This window comes from Nicotiana tomentosiformis, chromosome 7, assembly GCF_000390325.3.
Source record: "Nicotiana tomentosiformis chromosome 7, ASM39032v3, whole genome shotgun sequence".
Classification (NCBI taxonomy): Eukaryota; Viridiplantae; Streptophyta; class Magnoliopsida; order Solanales; family Solanaceae; genus Nicotiana; species Nicotiana tomentosiformis.
In genome coordinates this window covers 122,044,262-122,061,720 of record NC_090818.1, presented here as the reverse complement: position 1 = coordinate 122,061,720, position 17,459 = coordinate 122,044,262, and the positions used below count along the sequence as shown (strand labels likewise).

At 32.6% G+C, this 17,459-nt stretch overlaps 1 long non-coding RNA gene across 1 annotated transcript; it reads left to right on the top strand.

Annotated features, from left to right (window-relative positions):
* Positions 1 to 4,165: 4,165 nt before the first annotated feature.
* Positions 4,166 to 7,064, top strand: LOC138895184 (uncharacterized). Its single transcript, XR_011409404.1, has 4 exons — positions 4,166 to 4,322; positions 4,402 to 4,462; positions 5,280 to 5,367; positions 6,866 to 7,064. It is a non-coding gene; the product is annotated as an uncharacterized lncRNA (long non-coding RNA).
* Positions 7,065 to 17,459: the final 10,395 nt, after the last annotated feature.

Sequence of the window (17,459 nt, the reverse complement as noted above, 5' to 3'; positions counted from 1 at the left end):
AATTTGACGACGTATAGACACTCGTCACCTCGCCTATATGTCGTTCACATGCTATTCACATAACAAATAATTTATGGGTTCTATTCCCCCAAGTCAAGGTTAACCACGACACTTACCTCGCTTTGCAAATTTCAATTAATTACTCGACCACAGCTTTTCCTTTTAAATTTGTCTCCAAAACTTCAAATCGATTCACAAACAATTCGATATACTCAATACGAATCATAGGAATTAATTCCATATGAATTTACAAATTTTCCGGATAAAAATCCGAAATTCATTAAAATATTCGGTAGTGGGGCCCACATCTCAAATCCCAAAAAAACTTACGAAATCCGAACACCCATTCTTAGACGAGTCCAACCAAATAAAAATTATCCAATTCAGATGTCAAATGGACTTTCAAATATTAAATTTTAGTTTTTGGAAGATTTTATAAAAATCTGATTTTTCTTCCATAAATTCACGGATTCATGATATAAATGAGTATGAAATCATAAAATATAATCAATATAGGATAAGGAACACTTACCTCAATGTTTTCCCGTGAAAATCGTCCAAAACGCGCCTTACCCGAGCTCAAAAATAGAAAAGGGTTGAAAATGGGACGAATCCCATTTTCGAGAACTTAAGTTTTGTTTCTGGGATTTTTACCCTTCGCGAACGCGGTCACTCTGTCGCGAACGCAAAGCACAAAATGTGCCAACCCCAATTTGCTCTTCGCGAACGCGAAGAAGACCACACCAGAAGCCTGAAGTCTGCAGAAAACTAGATTTCCTAAGTCTGAAATCATCTCGTAGCCCATCCGAAACTCACTCGAGCCCTCAAGGCTCCAAACCAAACTTGCACACAAGTCCTAAAACATCATACGAACTTGCTCGCATGATCAAATCGCCAAAATAACTCCTAGAACTACGAATCGGACACCAAAACAAAGGAAGTTTTCAAGAAAACTTTAAAACTTATATTTTTACAACCGGACGTCCTAATCACGTCAAATCAACTCCGATTCACACCATATTTGGCAGACAAGTCATAAATATTATAGTGGACCTACACCGGGCTCCGGAACCAAAATACAGACCCGAAGTCAATAAATCCAACATCAGTAATTTCTTAAAAATCATTAAGCTTTCAAGTTTTTAATTTTTAATCAAAAATCCATATCTCTAGCTAGGGACCTTGAAATTCAATTCCGGGCATACGCCCAAGTCCCAAATCACGATACGGACCTACCAAATTTGTCAAAATGCTGATCCAGGTCCGTTTGCTCAAAATATTAACTAAAGTCAACTCAATTGAGTTTTTAATGCTCTATTTCACATTTTAATCTATTTTTCATATAAAATCTTTTCGAAAAACTGTACGGACTGCGCACGCAAGTCGAGGAATGATAAATAGTATTTTTCAAGGTCTTAGAACACAGAATTACTTATTAAATTGAAAGATGACATTTAGGGTCATCACAATATCTATTTTATTTTATTTTATATATAGAGAAAAGAGAAGTTGGTCGACAAGGGCAAAATTGCCATTTTACCCTTTTTTTAATCTTTTCCTATTTTTAAAACAATGCTCACTATTTCGTTACACACGATCGACATGGTCTAGAAACATCTCTCCTCTATTCCATCATAACTTAAGCGTACTCTTTGAGTTCTCCATCTTCAAAATTTGAAGAATTACGATTTCAGGTATTGTTGGTCTCTCAATTTTGCACAAATCTTCTTCTTTTTTTCCTCTTTTTTTTTTTAGATCTCTTAACAATTTCCAATTTCATGGGTAATTTCTTTGGCAGTTGCTATTCTATGGTGACATAACATTCTTTATCTTCGTAAGCAGTGATTGGCACTTTTTACTATACTGTTTTATGGCATATTGTGATTGGTAAATTAAAGCTAATGCACTATAGAAGAATATGAATTTAAAGTGGATGTTTATTTTTTGTTCAATTTTGATGTGCCAAAGTTTCATTAATCCTTTGTTATTGAAAAACAGAGTTATAGTCTTTGAATTGTTTTAATTAAATGGTCATCTAAGTTATGGAATTCAAACTTTGTTTAAATGGAAATAATGTGGGTTATAACAAGAAATCTGATGTATCAACACATGTATGCTATTATAAATATCAAAGCTAAGATTAGAACAATGAGATTACAGATTGAATTCCTGGTATCAAACAAAACCAACAAGTGCTAAACTTGACGAGTACACATGAAGCAGTATAAGGTCCTCTAGAATGCTAGAGTTACCAAAGATTGATTGGCATAACTGTTATAGTCACAGTGTACAATTGTATTGTCGGGTATTATATTGTTATAGTGTATTGTAATCGACATGAGGTTGTTTCCTTTATTTATTTAAGTTGATATATGTAGCACTGCGGGACATATATTTGTTTTTTTTTTCATCTTTTGGCTGCAGCTTTTTCCAAAGAGCTAAAATACCTAACCTATTAGAAATATGAAAGCTTTCCTTCTTGAGAAGTTGTAAAGAAATCTAGAATAAGACATAACTCTAAACATTTTCCCATCTTAGCCCGTGTATGTCAATAGTTGATGTTGGCTTAAACTTTCTACTCTCGGAAAGGGTTATGATTTTGCCAAATAGCTGCATCGTGGTTTCTATTTTATTTTTTTTTGCTAATTGTTATACTTCGTCCATCGCATTTTTCTCTTACATTTATTATATACAGAATTGATATTCTATACTAATTCGACACTTAACTGAAAATTAGCTTCTTTGTTGTTTGGTTATCTTTGACATGATATTTATGTGTTCGGAAATATGATATAAGGAAGGAAATAGGACAATATGGCCACCAATAATGTATTCAATTAATGGAGATATAAGGAGCAAATAGTTCTCTGCAAAGCAGTATTTCAGTTATATGTCTACTTGAAAGTAGTTTTAAATGCGCAAACTTATGCGAAGTAGGGACTTACATCTCTTCTACATCTCTTTAAGAAACCAAAGACGATTTTTCAGATAGTACCATGATACTGACCTTCAAATCTACTTATTGGGGAATTATGATTTTCTATATTTGGTAGATGAATACAATGTTGTCAAAGGTGCGCTTAAGCCCTGAAGCGAGGCTCAAAACATGTTGAGCGTTTCGCCTCGCTTTGTGGGCGCTTTAGTATCGTATCAAGGCTCTTAGGTATATTTTTACTTGCCAATGAGTGTAATCCTAAAAAAGTATCATTAAACAATTAATATTTCACTTTATCATAAATTTCTTTCAATTTATTTGTCTATATATTTGTTATTCATGCTTATAATCATTAGTCTTAGATTACATATACATATTTTTATTTTTTCTCCAGTTGCACCTTTTTTATTAAAGTCCATGCTTTATTTGCACTTTGCGCTTAAATCCCCAACAGACCATAGAGCTTTTTTGCGATTTTCGCCTTTGATAACAGTGAATGAATATTGGATTAGCTTCACCAACTATTAGTGGTTCAAAGACATTATCTCACCCGTCCATGGATGTGTCTAACCCAAAAATAATGTTCAATTGAAAATTTCTTTTTTGCTTTTCTTCTTTCAAGATACTAAAGTACTTCCTTTTTTTAAAGTTTCTTCTTAAAAGTTCTTATTTCTTTCAGCGTGGTGGCATCTAGAGGGAACATGAAAGGTACAACTTCATCTTCAAAGCAAGATTTGCCACAAACACTAGATACAAATGTGAAAAGTTTTGTTTTGTTAATTGAGAAAATTTATCTGTTTATCTTTCCTTTGCTTATTATGTGTAACACCCCGAAAAATTTCAAAGAGTTTTAAGACCATTAAGGAGCTTGACGGGTACTAATTATATTAATTTGGGTATGAACAAGACTGATAATTTGAATGATATCAATTGATAATGATAATATATGCATGAGGTGCATTAAGAATGGTTTATGGTCTAAGAAGAGCCCCAGAGCTAAGTCAAGTTGAAAATTTTATGATGGGATAAAGTTTCAAGTAAGTTCACACAAGACCTAACTTCAAATAAGCATAACTCTCAAACTATGAAGAGGTATATGGTATATAACCTATCAAAAGAAATATCTATGTGTCTAGTTTCTAATGCTTCAAACTGTTTGTCATTTAAGGATTCCTACAAGAAGTTATGATATTTTTACTAAAGGGTGACATAACAGCTACACGAGTCTTGCGTAGCCTACGCAGAATTGCGTAGGCAAATCCAGTAGCTTCAAGGGTCATTTTAAGAGCTGAAAACGTGGGTTTAGAGAGAGAATGGGTTAGTTCTTCATCTTGGAAGGGATTTCTAGAGAGAAGGAGGAGCTCTTCCACCATGGATACACTTCAAGGTAAGTTATTTTGGTACAAGGATAATTATATAACATCATTTAGTGATAATACTAATATTATTATGGATCAAATCCATAGAAAATGGGTTGAATCTTCAAGAACACCAAAAAGAGGAAAAGTTAGATTCTTCCACCAAGAGGTAATCCCTTCACTTGAGCTTCATATATATGTCATATTGGAGTATGGATAGCATATTTATGAGTTTTATTTGAAGTTGTAATGGGATATTGTATGAACCTTAAGGGAGGGTCTTGAAAATAATATCTTGGGAAAAGAAGAAGATGAATAGTGATGAATTGATATAAAATAATTATTTTGAGTTTCTAATGATTTCGATAGACTTAATAACTTAATTGATGAATGAATTGAATAGAGAATCACCATTTTGACAAGATACAATACTAGTTCTTGAAATGGGTGTTCTTGAACATAGAGTTTTGTTGGAGAAGATAATGAATAGTGACTTAATGATATTAGGTAATTAACATAGTATTATTAATGACTCCAAATGAGTATTTAATGATAAGAATGGAATTGAATAGGCTAATAGATGAGCCTATTGGATAATTTGGGTTGGTTGAAGGATTGTTACAAATTATGAAGCCTAAATGGATATTTATGAATCTTTTCGTATTTATTTTGATGTAGTTGGGATATCTAATGGTAGGTATTGAATTGTGGGTGATATTTGGATATTTTAATCAATTGGAGCATTGTAGTATTTTCGGAGTTTGAAGATTTGAGGGTCGAGTTGAGGTGGGATTTTGGTAAAATTGGTATGCGTAGACTCGTGGTTGAATGGGCTATCGGATTTTGTAACTTTTGTCGGGATCCGAGACGTGGCCCCCACGGGTAATTTTTGGGGTGTAATTTCGGATTTTATGGAAAATATTAGTATTTTGATATGGAATTAATTCCTATAATTTTGTGGACTGAATCAAACTAATTGTGGCTAGATTTGAGCCGTTCGGAAGTTGATATGCACAAAATAAAATTTCTGGAGCATTATTTAGCTTGCTCGATATTGGATTCGTCTTGTTCGAGGTAAGTAACTCTTCTAATCTTGAATTTGAGGGTATGAAACCTGAATATATGTATTTCTTAAATTGTTGGAAAATGACGCACATGCTAGGTGACGAGCGTGTGGGCGTGCATTACAGAAATTATGACATAATTGTTTCTGTGAAATTTTGTAGTTAAATGATCTTGGCATTTTTCATGCGGTTTTATAAGTTAAAAACATTGAGCTGAAAAGCATATTAAACATTATGTTGAGGCTATGTGCCTGTATTATTGGGACCCACAGAGGTCATATTGTTGTGAAATATTTATTTTAAATTGAAAATTCATACTCAGTCATATTCATTTTATTGCATATCATATCTCAGTCTCTGTTGTTATTTATTGATACATCATATCATTAATTTGGGCTATTCTCATGACATTGAGAGCCCATGAGAGAGAGACTGGAGAGATCGATTGCTGAGGGAGATCGAGGGCCTGATTGTGAGGATATTTTTGGGATCGGGCTGCACGCTGCAGCAGGCCATGTTGGCTTTATATATATATATATATATATATATATATATATATATATATATATATATATATATATATATATATTATACTATTGCACATGAGTTGGTCGTGCAGCATGTGAGTTGGCCGTGTGGATCTATATATTATTATAGTACGTGAGTTGTCTGTGTGGATCCAAATATTATTATAGCACGTGAGTTATCCGTACAGCACATGAGTTGTCCGTGCGAATCCAGATATGATATTATAGCACGTGAGTTGTCCGTGCAGCACGTGAGTTGTCCGTGCAGCACGTGAGTTGTCCGTGCTTATAGCGCTTGGGTTGTAGGACCCCCTCATGAGTCTGTACACACCCCCGGTAAGCGTAGTCGATTATAAACAGGGATCGGGCTGCACGCCACAGCAGGTATTATATAGCGCTGAGTGATTGAGGGTGCTGAGCATAGTGAGAGAGAATGCGAGACAGTGAGATTGAGTACTCTGAGAGTGTGAGTACATGAGTACAATATCTGAGATACATTGCATTGACATGCACACATGACATATATGCATAGAGATGTATTTTCCTCATGCTATACGGTATCACATTATTCATGATTTCTCACACATGTTGACAGATGAGAATAGTGATGCATTTGTTTTACACTGGTTATCTGAAAAGAAAAAGAGATATTTTATTTATTATTTAAAGTATTTTGGAAAAGAATTATTGTTTTTAAACTTATTCATATTTTTGGTAACTTCGGTAAACGATTTGGGTTTTCATTGATGTACTTGAAAGGCAGAACTATTTTCAGAAGTCGTGATTTAGCTGAGCATTTATTCTTTAAGTTACTTCTGGAATTACTTGTTTAATATTGTTATGAACTATTGTTGGTTATGGAAGTTGGACTCTAACCTTGATACAAGCTCGTCACTACTTTCAACCTAAGGCTAGGTTTGTTACTTACTCAGTACATGGGGTCGGTTGTACTGATACTACACTTCTGCACCTTGCGTGCAGATGTTGGCTGTTGATATTGCTGTGTTCGTTGGGATCTGAATTTGAAGATATACATGCGTTCCGGTTGTAGCTGCCCCTTGTTCATGGTAGCCTTAGATTCAGGAAACTCTGTTTATGTACTTTTCAAACATATAATGTATTTACCTCATACCAGCTTTATAAACTCTATTCTTAGAAGCTCATGATTTGTACTACCAGTTCTTGGGGGATGTATAAGATTAAGATCTTTATTCACTTAAATTGCTTTAATAATTATTATTGAAATTGGATAATTGAAAGTTGGCTTACCTAGCGAGTTGAGTTAGGTACCATCACGACTAGTTGGATTTTGGATCGTGACATTATGTTGTTGAGTCTTTCTATTATTATCATTTGACCGAGATTTTTCTACATGATTGCATTTATTTGCGGCATTTTGATCTTCACATTTGATTTGTCCATCAATTTGAGATCTGTGGGCTAGAGATGCTTCCTGGATGGTTCAAAGAAGTCCCAACTTGAGAGACACGAAGAAACAATCATAGATGAAACACTAATTGCAAGAAATAAGAAACAACTTGGACATTAAAAGATAATTTCTGGTCGACTTTATGATGTTGACCTAAAGTATTATAATATCTTATTCATGAGTTTATTCACAGTGAAAAGGTTCATTACTTGATATGTGTTAAATGCTAAATTGAGTGATCCCTGATGGCTGCCGCCAATAAAGTATGACTTTTCTTGGTTGTTTGTCTTCAAAATAAGAGTCCAACGATGGGGCGCTTTGATTATGTTATTGGCTAATATAGTATCTGGATATATGTATGTATCTATATATAATGATGACTGCACATTAAGATTATTTTAATAAATTATTGACTTCACTTTAAGATTCTTGTAGCTCAAAGCAAAAAGAACTCATCACTTTATCGACTTACCAAATTAGAAAGTCTTTGACTTAGATTTTTATGATGGACTTGGAAACTATGCTTTATGGTGCAAGATCTGTCGTCGTAAACATTTGAATAGGTGTCTTCCACTTATGTAATTTTTGTACTTTCTGTATATTTATTTGGTTGTTAATCTTTTTTAATGGAATTCATTTTATTTGATATATTTTGGAACATATTAGTAGAAGCTCTAATATGCATTTCCACTTTCTCTTTTACAGTGAAGTGTATGATGCTTCTTAGATAGATTTTCTTTCAATACTTGCACCAAATCTCTTCTTTGAGGGAATTATAAGCTATTTCTGAATGCAGGATTAAATATTTATATTCTACCATTCGAAATATTTCAAGATTTTAAAGTTACTATGTTATTGATATGCTGGACTTTGAATGAGTATACATGTGATGTGATGGTACAAAATACTAAAGGGGATTAGCTTTTATGAAAATGAATGATTTTCAACTTCGATGGTAACCGATTCAAAGAACCAATTCCTTCCAAGTTTAGCAATTCTCCACCCACTGTGGAAATGTTAAGTACATTTTAAGTGTCTCTTATTATTATTGTCATTGTATGTGAATGTCCCTTTATTGTCTCAGCCAAATATGATTTGTCATTGTTCACTGGTTTGGATTGATTCCCTAAGTTTAAGCGTATGTGACGTAGCTTGGTGGTTGACTTCTATGATTGAGAAGTAAAATGCTTCATTCTTTGTTTTCCTAAGCATTAGACTACTTCAAATTTTGCATCGTTTCTATGATTGCGCAGCAAAATACTTTATTTTTTGTTATTTCCCATAGCATTACACTTCTTCAGTTTTTACATCTTAAAGTTTGAGACGTTTGATTTACATGGCCTGCACTAGACTTTGTAAGTTTTTGTATCTTCATGTTTGAGACTTTAATACAAATTACCTTGTAAATAAATGATGTTTGAGACGTTTGAAGTCATTTTACGGTCCAAGTTCTAAGGTTCATGCTTAGTTGTTACCTTGGGTTATATTTATTTGACTTCCATATTATGGGAGTATACTGGTTGAAAGCAATGGCTAACCATATCAGAATATGCATTTATAAAATCATCAATATCCTGGATGATATGAAATAGTACTTAAACCAAATCAAAAATTTAGAAAAAGAGTCTGCTGCCTAAAAGTATGAAATGTAGAGGGCTAAAGCTATCTAGTTCTTTAATATTTCGAACTTTAAAACATGAAATTGGAACTAGGTTTAGAAAAAGATAATCAATACATTTATAAAAACATGGTTTAATATATCGGATTTTGAAGTAAAACCTTAAAAGGATATGAGTTGGGGCTGGAGAAAGACTACTGATGACTAGAAATATTTGATTTCCGCTAATAATAGGAGTCTTCATATAAAGAATAAGAAAATATAAAGAAAAAGATTAATTTATTTGACTTGGATATGGTTTCTTTTGTGATTTAATTTGAAAAACATTTTGCTGTCAGGAAAATATAATGATAATATTGAATTTGCTTTTTGTGCTCTTGAATATCAATGAAGATAATAACATATCGGTGGACAAATATTTGAAGGCAGATATTTAATGGGAGTTACAAGTCGTAAATCAACAATCTTAGCAACATGATCCTCGTCTATTTAACCCTTCAAAGAAAACAATAACTAGAAGAAAGTGTTATATCATAATATTTTGAATATTTTTTAATTTAAAATCAACAAAAATTTTGATTATAAATTTTTTTTCTTATGTAGGAACACCTATACATATTAAAGAGTCTAAAATACATAAAAACTAGGAGTAATATAAATCATCTTGCAGATGCTATAAATATTTACTAATCAATTAAGGATTTTATAACCAAGTCCTGTGGTTGTATAGGGGTGAAAAGTCCATGGGAGTTTATAACAAAAATCTTTGAAATAATTTAATAAAACTCAGGGTTTAATGTAAAGTAATTATCAATCGCGATAGGCAAATATGTGTAATTCGGAGATCAATAAAACTAATATTTATGAACGCGTGGATTTTACTCCTCATAAGCAATAAGAGTCTAAAATGTGGCAACACAATTTCGAATTTACAAGTTGTAAATTTATCAAACTGCTTAAAAACTAAAAGTATTTGATTCTCATCAGAGCAAAAACAAAGAGAACTAAAACTTATGGTCGTGTTGAACATGTGTAGCTTTAAACGTGTAATTTGAATATAATTTGTATGGGAATAAAATCATACATCTTAAGATTAATTTTATAAAGTAGTGCCAATATTGAAAAAAAAGTAAATTTTACAAGGAAATCGAAATAAAGGGGCAACATGAGTCAATATACCAGAGGCCCACAATGACAGGCCCAATTGAGAACTCACCATTAGGGTTGGGCATAATTTGGTAAATGCCGAATTACCATACCGAAATCAAAAATTTTAGTATTCGGTATTCGATATTTTGGTATTCGGTATGATATTTGGTTTATGTTTTTAAAAAAAATGGTATTAGGTATGGTATTTGGTATTTAAAAATAAAATACCGAAATACTGATACCGTACCGAAATATATACTATATTATATAATACACATTTTATTAATTATAACATAAATATAAGAAATCTAAAATTTTACTTTCCTTTATTCTCTAAGTTCATCAACTAACTCTAAGCAAGTAACAAAATATTTCTCTAAGTTTTCTTTCTCTAGATTGGTATTTGCCGGTTTTGGACAAAATTTTTGTCAACAAAGGTTTTTAGTTTTGTATTTTTGAGTACTTTAATTAAGAATATTACCATCTATGACTCTATACACTAGTTAGAATTCAAACCGAATAAACCGAAGTTATCAAACCGAATAAACCGAAAGGAAAAAAACCGAACCATACCGAATTTAATTAGGTACGGTATTGGTATAGTATTTTACGAAATCGAATATCGAACCAAAATGTCTAAATACCGTACGGTACCGACGAACACCCCTGCTCACCATCTGCCCTAATATTACTATTCACTAATTTATTTTTTTTGACCCTCCCAAATTAGGAAGATCTATAGTATTTTTATACTTCCCCTCCAGCGTGACTCGAACCCAGGACCTAACGGTCGTAGGTGGAGGTACTTTTACCAACTGAGCAAGCCTCACTTAAAGGTGACAAGTGGGCCAGTCCAGGCCCGGGACCGCGGGCCAAACGGGCTAAACGGGCCAGGACCGTTTGGCCCGGTTTTAGTGGGCCTGGGCCGGTCTTGTGGGCCGGTCCTATGATTTGGGCCCGCCAGGCCCGGGACCATTTAGCCCCCCAGGGACTGGCTCGGGACCGTATCGGTCCCTTAGCGGGCCAAACGGTCCCACTGGCTATTTTTTACAAAAAAATATTAAAAAACAATATAGCCGTTGGGCTGTCAAAAATAGCCGTTGGCTATTTATAAAATAGCCATTTAACTCCCCCAACTTTGTTTTAATCCCAAACTTTTTATAATTATACTTTTTTCCTATTTTCAACTATAAATACCCCCTCATTCTTTTATTTTTTCCTTACAAAATCATCAATCTATCACAATCTCTCTCTAATTTTCTTCTATAATTGCTACTATTGCTTACTTTATTGTTATAATTTGTGAAACAATTGTGAAGTTGGTGAATTGAAGTCTTCAACGATAATCAATTTTCAACAAGTTGTTTGTCAATTCGGTAAACTCGTTCCAACTCTTAAGTTTTAATATTATAATTTTATTTATTTTATTTATTTTCTATTACTTTATTAATTAAGATGGCTTCCTTAAAAAAATATTTTGATAAAAATAAGGGAAAATTCAAGAGTGACGAATCTAGTGCTCAATCTGCTCCTCCTCCACTGCCCCGGGCTCCCCGAATCAAACTCCATATCCGTCCTACAGCTGCTATTCTTGATAGCGATAATAGTTTATTATAATTTACTGAAAATCAATTTTGCCATAATATTAGAGCTGGTGAATAATTAGACCATGAATTAATGAATGCTCTTTATTCTAATCCAACTATTGATGAAAATGATGATGAGGAAATAGATTTTAATGAAACTCAACCGAATGATGATACACCAACTAGTCCTGCTCCTGATGTTAACCCAACTAGTGATAACCCTGCTAATTCAAATGATGCCCCATCTGATACTCCTGTTACTACCCCTACTTTTTCTAGACAACCTAGCAAACGGACGGAAATATCTCCAGTTTGGCCATTTTTTACTCAACTAATTTCAGAAAATAAGGCTAAATGTAAAACTTGTGGCACGGAGTTATTTTTTAAATATTTTGGATCGCGGGGGGAGGGGACATGAACTTTGACTAGACACATAATGAAACACCCTCAAGATAGAGTAAGATATCTTCGTCTGAAAGCTTTGGCCGAGGGAAAAAATCTAACTACTCCTAGTCAGGTTGACCCTAGTACCGATTCAAATCAATTTCAATCAGGAATTAACACTGTTACCGGTGGTATTTTATATAGGGAAGAATTGGCAAAAATGGTAACTGTTATGCGTTTACCCTATAGTTTTCCTTCTGACTCTAACTTTATGCATTATATTAGAAATTTTTTTAATCCTACTTATAAAGGTTTTCCTCGCACAACCGTAAAGAGCGATACTTATAAATATAAACATGAATATGAACAATATTTGCGCTATTTATTTACTCATATAAATTATCGTGTTGCTATTACAACTGATATTGGTAGAAGTGGTAACGATTGTGATTACCTTACTGTTACCAGTCATTCGATTGATGAGGATTGGATAATGCAAAAGCGTATTATTTCTTATAGAATAATTAATTCACGTCACACAAGGTAGTTTATTGCTAGCACAGTTACAAATATTTGTAGATATTTTTGCATTAGTGATAAAATAATGTCAATTTCAATGGATAATGCTATTAGTAACACAAATGCTATAGCCTTGCTTACCACTACGCTAAATCCTGCATTTAGTGATATTTTTCATGTTAGATGTAATTGTCATATTTACCATTTAATTGTGGGTGATGGTATAAGAATTTTAGATATTGAAATTGAAAAAGTTAAAATGGCTCTTAACTGGACTTTTTATTCAAACCGTAGAAGTAGACTTAGAGAATATTTTAAAAGATGCGATGAATTTGGCCTAAGAGAAAGAAAGGTTCCTAAACCTTGTCCAACTAGATGGAATTACATGTATGAAAGTTTGGTTGTTGCATATGAATATAGAAACCCCATAAACTCAATATTTAATGCACATGTAAGTGATGATGATGAGCACATTACAAATGGGGATTTGGCTAATGTTAAAATACTTGTAGATGTTTTAGAAAATTTTTATATTGCTACAAATGAATTTTCTGGGCAATATTATCCTACTATTTCTAACTGTTTAGTTTATATTGCAGAACTTGCAAATTTGTTTGCTCATTTTTCAGAGGGTGGAAAAATTTATAAACTTGCTATTGATTCTATGAGAAAAAAGTATAAAAAATATATTTTTTCCCTATTCTCCCTATTTATGATGTTTCTGCTTTGTTAAATCCTTGTATGAAATTAGGAGGTTCTCATTTTTGGTATGAAACTGTTTATAATAGTTTAGCACTTGAAGATGAGGAATTGTCTCAACTTTCGGAAGCAATAGCCTTAATTAGAATTGCTCAAACTATTTTTAATACTTATCAAGTTGTATTAAATCATGTTAGACCAAATATTCCAACTCCTTCTTCTTCTGATTCTTAATCATCTAAAAGAACTGCGGGAGTAAGAGCACTTAGTGCTTGGGCAGGGTTTAGGGGTTCTCAAGGTTCTAGTAGTAGTGATTTTTCACAACTAAATGACCTTGAAGTTTATTTGTCACAGGGAATTGAGGAAGTGAATCCTGACGGCTCCTTTAATCTTTTGGAATTGTGGAAGGACAAAGAAAAATACTTTCCGGTTCTTTCAAGGATGGCCCGAGACATTTTAACTATTCAAGTTTCAACAGTGGCATCGGAGAGCGCTTTCAGTCAAGCAAGACTTCAACTCGGTGATTATAGAGTATCTATGAGGGAGAGCTTGGAAAAATTAGTACTTTTCAGAGATTGAATTCGGTCGGGAAGAAGAAATTTTGGACTTGCTGAATCACAACCAGATGAAGACGAAGCTTACGAAGAAATGCTAGCTGAACTTGCGGAGGATGTTGCTTCGCCTGGAAGTGGCGATGCCCAAGCCACTTTTCCGCCACCACCAACGAAAATTCCTCCGGACCTTGATAGATTTATGATGTTTGTAAGAGATACCATGTAACTTGTATGAACAAAAATTAGTATATATTATGTAACTTATATTTTGGCACATCTTGATTAGTTTCTTTTTCTTCTCAATGGTAGTATTAGCACCTTGTTGTGCTCATTCCATAGGGGGATGAAGACTAAAAAAGATATTGCCATATTTTTTAATGCTATAATAAAATTACAAGGCATATATCTTTATAATATTTTTGTCTTTAGACTTAGATATTATTTTTAACATCATTTTATCTCCAAACGGTCCCGATCCCGGGCCGATCCTTGCAAAAAGATCGTTTAGCCCGGAATCTTTTAGCCCGTCTAATTTGGGACCGGCCCGGGACCGGACCACTTAGCCCGTTTAAGCCCGGGTCCGGCCTACTTACCACCCTTAGCCTCACTTGTCTACTATTCACTAATATTACTATTCACTTTCCATCTTCAGACAGCAGCTGCAGAATCGAGAAAAAGGTAAACACCTTTTTTACTTATTCGAATATATTTTTATATAATACTTTATATAAAAACTAATTTAGATAATCTTACCATTTGCAGTTACATCATTGAAAAGGTAAACATCTGATTAAATTAATTAAAAATTATTTTAATTATTACTTTATTTAACAACTAATTTGAGTAAATCTTACCGTTGCAGATCTGAATCGCAAAATCAGGTAAGGAAGACCTATTTTTAATATTGATATGTTTTGTTGCAGTAGTGCACTTAGTTAATGATTTGTGACAAAATGTTCTTCGTATTCACAGAAGTTGTGTTTTCCGGTGTCGTCGGCTTACAAATCAATGCTATCTTTATTTACTGCTTAGTTAATTCTACACACTTTTTAACTATATCCACTCTGAATAGTATCAACTCTTCAAAAAATTTCAACTTTTTCATGTTCCCGTTGTGTTTTCCGGTGTGTGTCGAATTAGGTTTCGAGTATTTTATGTTCCCGTTAAAATAAAGATCATACTTATTTTAAAAAAAAATAAAAATATAAAATGTTCGTGAAACTTTATCAGTTTTGTTAAAAAAAAAAAGGTTCATATTCCAAAAATTATTTGTAGTACGGGCTGAATTTTTTTATTCCACTCACAAAATTTTGACTTTTTTCAAGTAAAATGTTTTTCCAAATACAACTTCAATTTCCAAATTTATATTCAAACACTAGATAAAGATTCTATATGAAACAACAAAAGAAACAGATGTCTACACTTTCAAGGAGGTAATATTTTATTTCCTCTGAAATAACATTTGATCAAACCTTTTTCTGAATGTAAAGGAATTTGATCATACCTTTTTCTGAACACATTTTTATACGGGTAGATCTTGGTTTGAATTGAGGTAGAGAAGTAGCATTAGAAATTAGAAATTAAAAATTAGAAATTAGAAATTAAAAATTAGAAATAAGAAATAGAAATTTTGATATAGATCTTCTTGTATCCAAGGAGAGAAGTAGGCATTCATTAGGTTAGGTTTACAAAAAGTAGAAACTGATAGTAGGCTGTGGGCAGAGGTTAGGACAAACTTAGTTAGGGTAGTTAATAATTAGTTACTCTTTTTGAATTTGAATTTGAATAAATATCTATATAATTTTTAGGATACTATTATAAAAGGCAAAAATATATAAATAAATAACTTTAGTATAGAGATATATAAAATAATCTATCTTCTATCTATATAGAATAGGAGAAGCAAATCAATATGATAATGTCAAGTGTCACAACAAAAATTTAACAAGTGTCAAATTTTAGGACAAACTTAGTTAGGTTAGTTAATAATTAGTTACTCCTTTTGAATTTGAATAAATATCTATATAATTTTTAGGATACTATTATAAAAAAGCAAAAATATATAAATAAATAACTTTAGTGTAGAGATATATAAAATAATAAGACTAATTTATTTTTTGAGATGAGAAATTTTTTGAATAATAATTCATTTGGTCATGCTATATGCTATATGGATAAGATAAAACTAAAGACAAAAACCTAATTCATATGGTCATGCTATAGTTATAAAAGAAGAATACTTTAAAAAGAATCAAGCGATAACGTAAAAATATATATATATATATATATATATATATATATATATATATTAATTAAATTACTCATGTAGAAAATTTTAGTTAATAAATAGAACTCATTCATAATAAAAAAATAAAGATATTGTTAGGATATTATAAATACGATAAGTATATTATAAATATAACACAAATTAATAATTATTAAAAATCTCCGTTGGTTTTTTATAAAGAAAACTATTTTCAATAATCTAATATAAGTTTTAAAAAAATAAAAATAATTTCAGAGTAAGAATGTAACATTTTTTTACTCTTTTTGAATTTGAATTTGATTAAAAATAGTTACTTTTTTTTGAATTTCAAAACCTACCAAGATTGTTAAGTGCTTTTAATTGGTCACTAATATTCCGGCATGTGAAAGTTGGGAAAGGTATGAATGCGTATGCAAGGGCTCAATTGTTGGTATCAACCATGGTCATAGGCATGGTGTGTTGAATTGCCAAATGTTCCTTCATTGTATGATGTCTTGCGTGCATTGTTTGGTTAGCAAGGTTTTAAGTTGCTCGAGGATTAGCAAGTTGCTCGAGGATTAGCAAGAACTTAATCCATGTTTTCACATATAATTTACCTTGCAATATACCTCAATCTTGTTAACTTTGGTGTAAATATTTGTGACTCGAGCTTAATAATGGTATTTATATGTGTAGGAGTCAATTTGAATGGATTTGGCAAGCTTACATGCAAAGTGAAGTAAAAACAGAAAAAATTGGAGGGAGTATGGGTTTGGTCCCCAGGTTGGTGCCAAGCCTCAACCAAAACGCCAAAGGCAGAATAGTGGAATTTTCAGTGTCCTGGTTGGCGCCAGGCGCCAAGCCAGACGGCTAAGGACGGATTTCATCCTAATTCGGCTATGACTTGGTAGTTTCGACCCTACACGTCCCCAACATGTATAAAAGGGGGTCTAAACCTATTTCTTGAGGGTGAGACATTGTTAGAGAGGCCAAAGGCTACGGGAGTACTTGGAAGCCACGAATCACAAGATTTTTTTCTTCAATTTTTCCTTAATCTGTATTTTAATGCTCTTAATTATTATCATGATTGTTAGTATGGTTATGAGTATCTAAACTTTCTCATCTAGGGTTTAATGGAACCTTTTGGAGGATGAATTCTTGTTACGTTTTAATATAATTTTGCCTTTGAATATCTCAACTTATTTAACTACATGTTTATTGTTGTTGATTGAATGGTCATCATTTGACTGTGCCTATTTAGTGTGTATTGCTTGAGAGAGGGTACATATTGTCACGACCCAAAATCTCACCCGTCTAAAGCCTACAATTTCTTTTAAATACGGATAACATAGTAATTAAGTTTAAGGGAAATTTCCACAAATACTAGATATA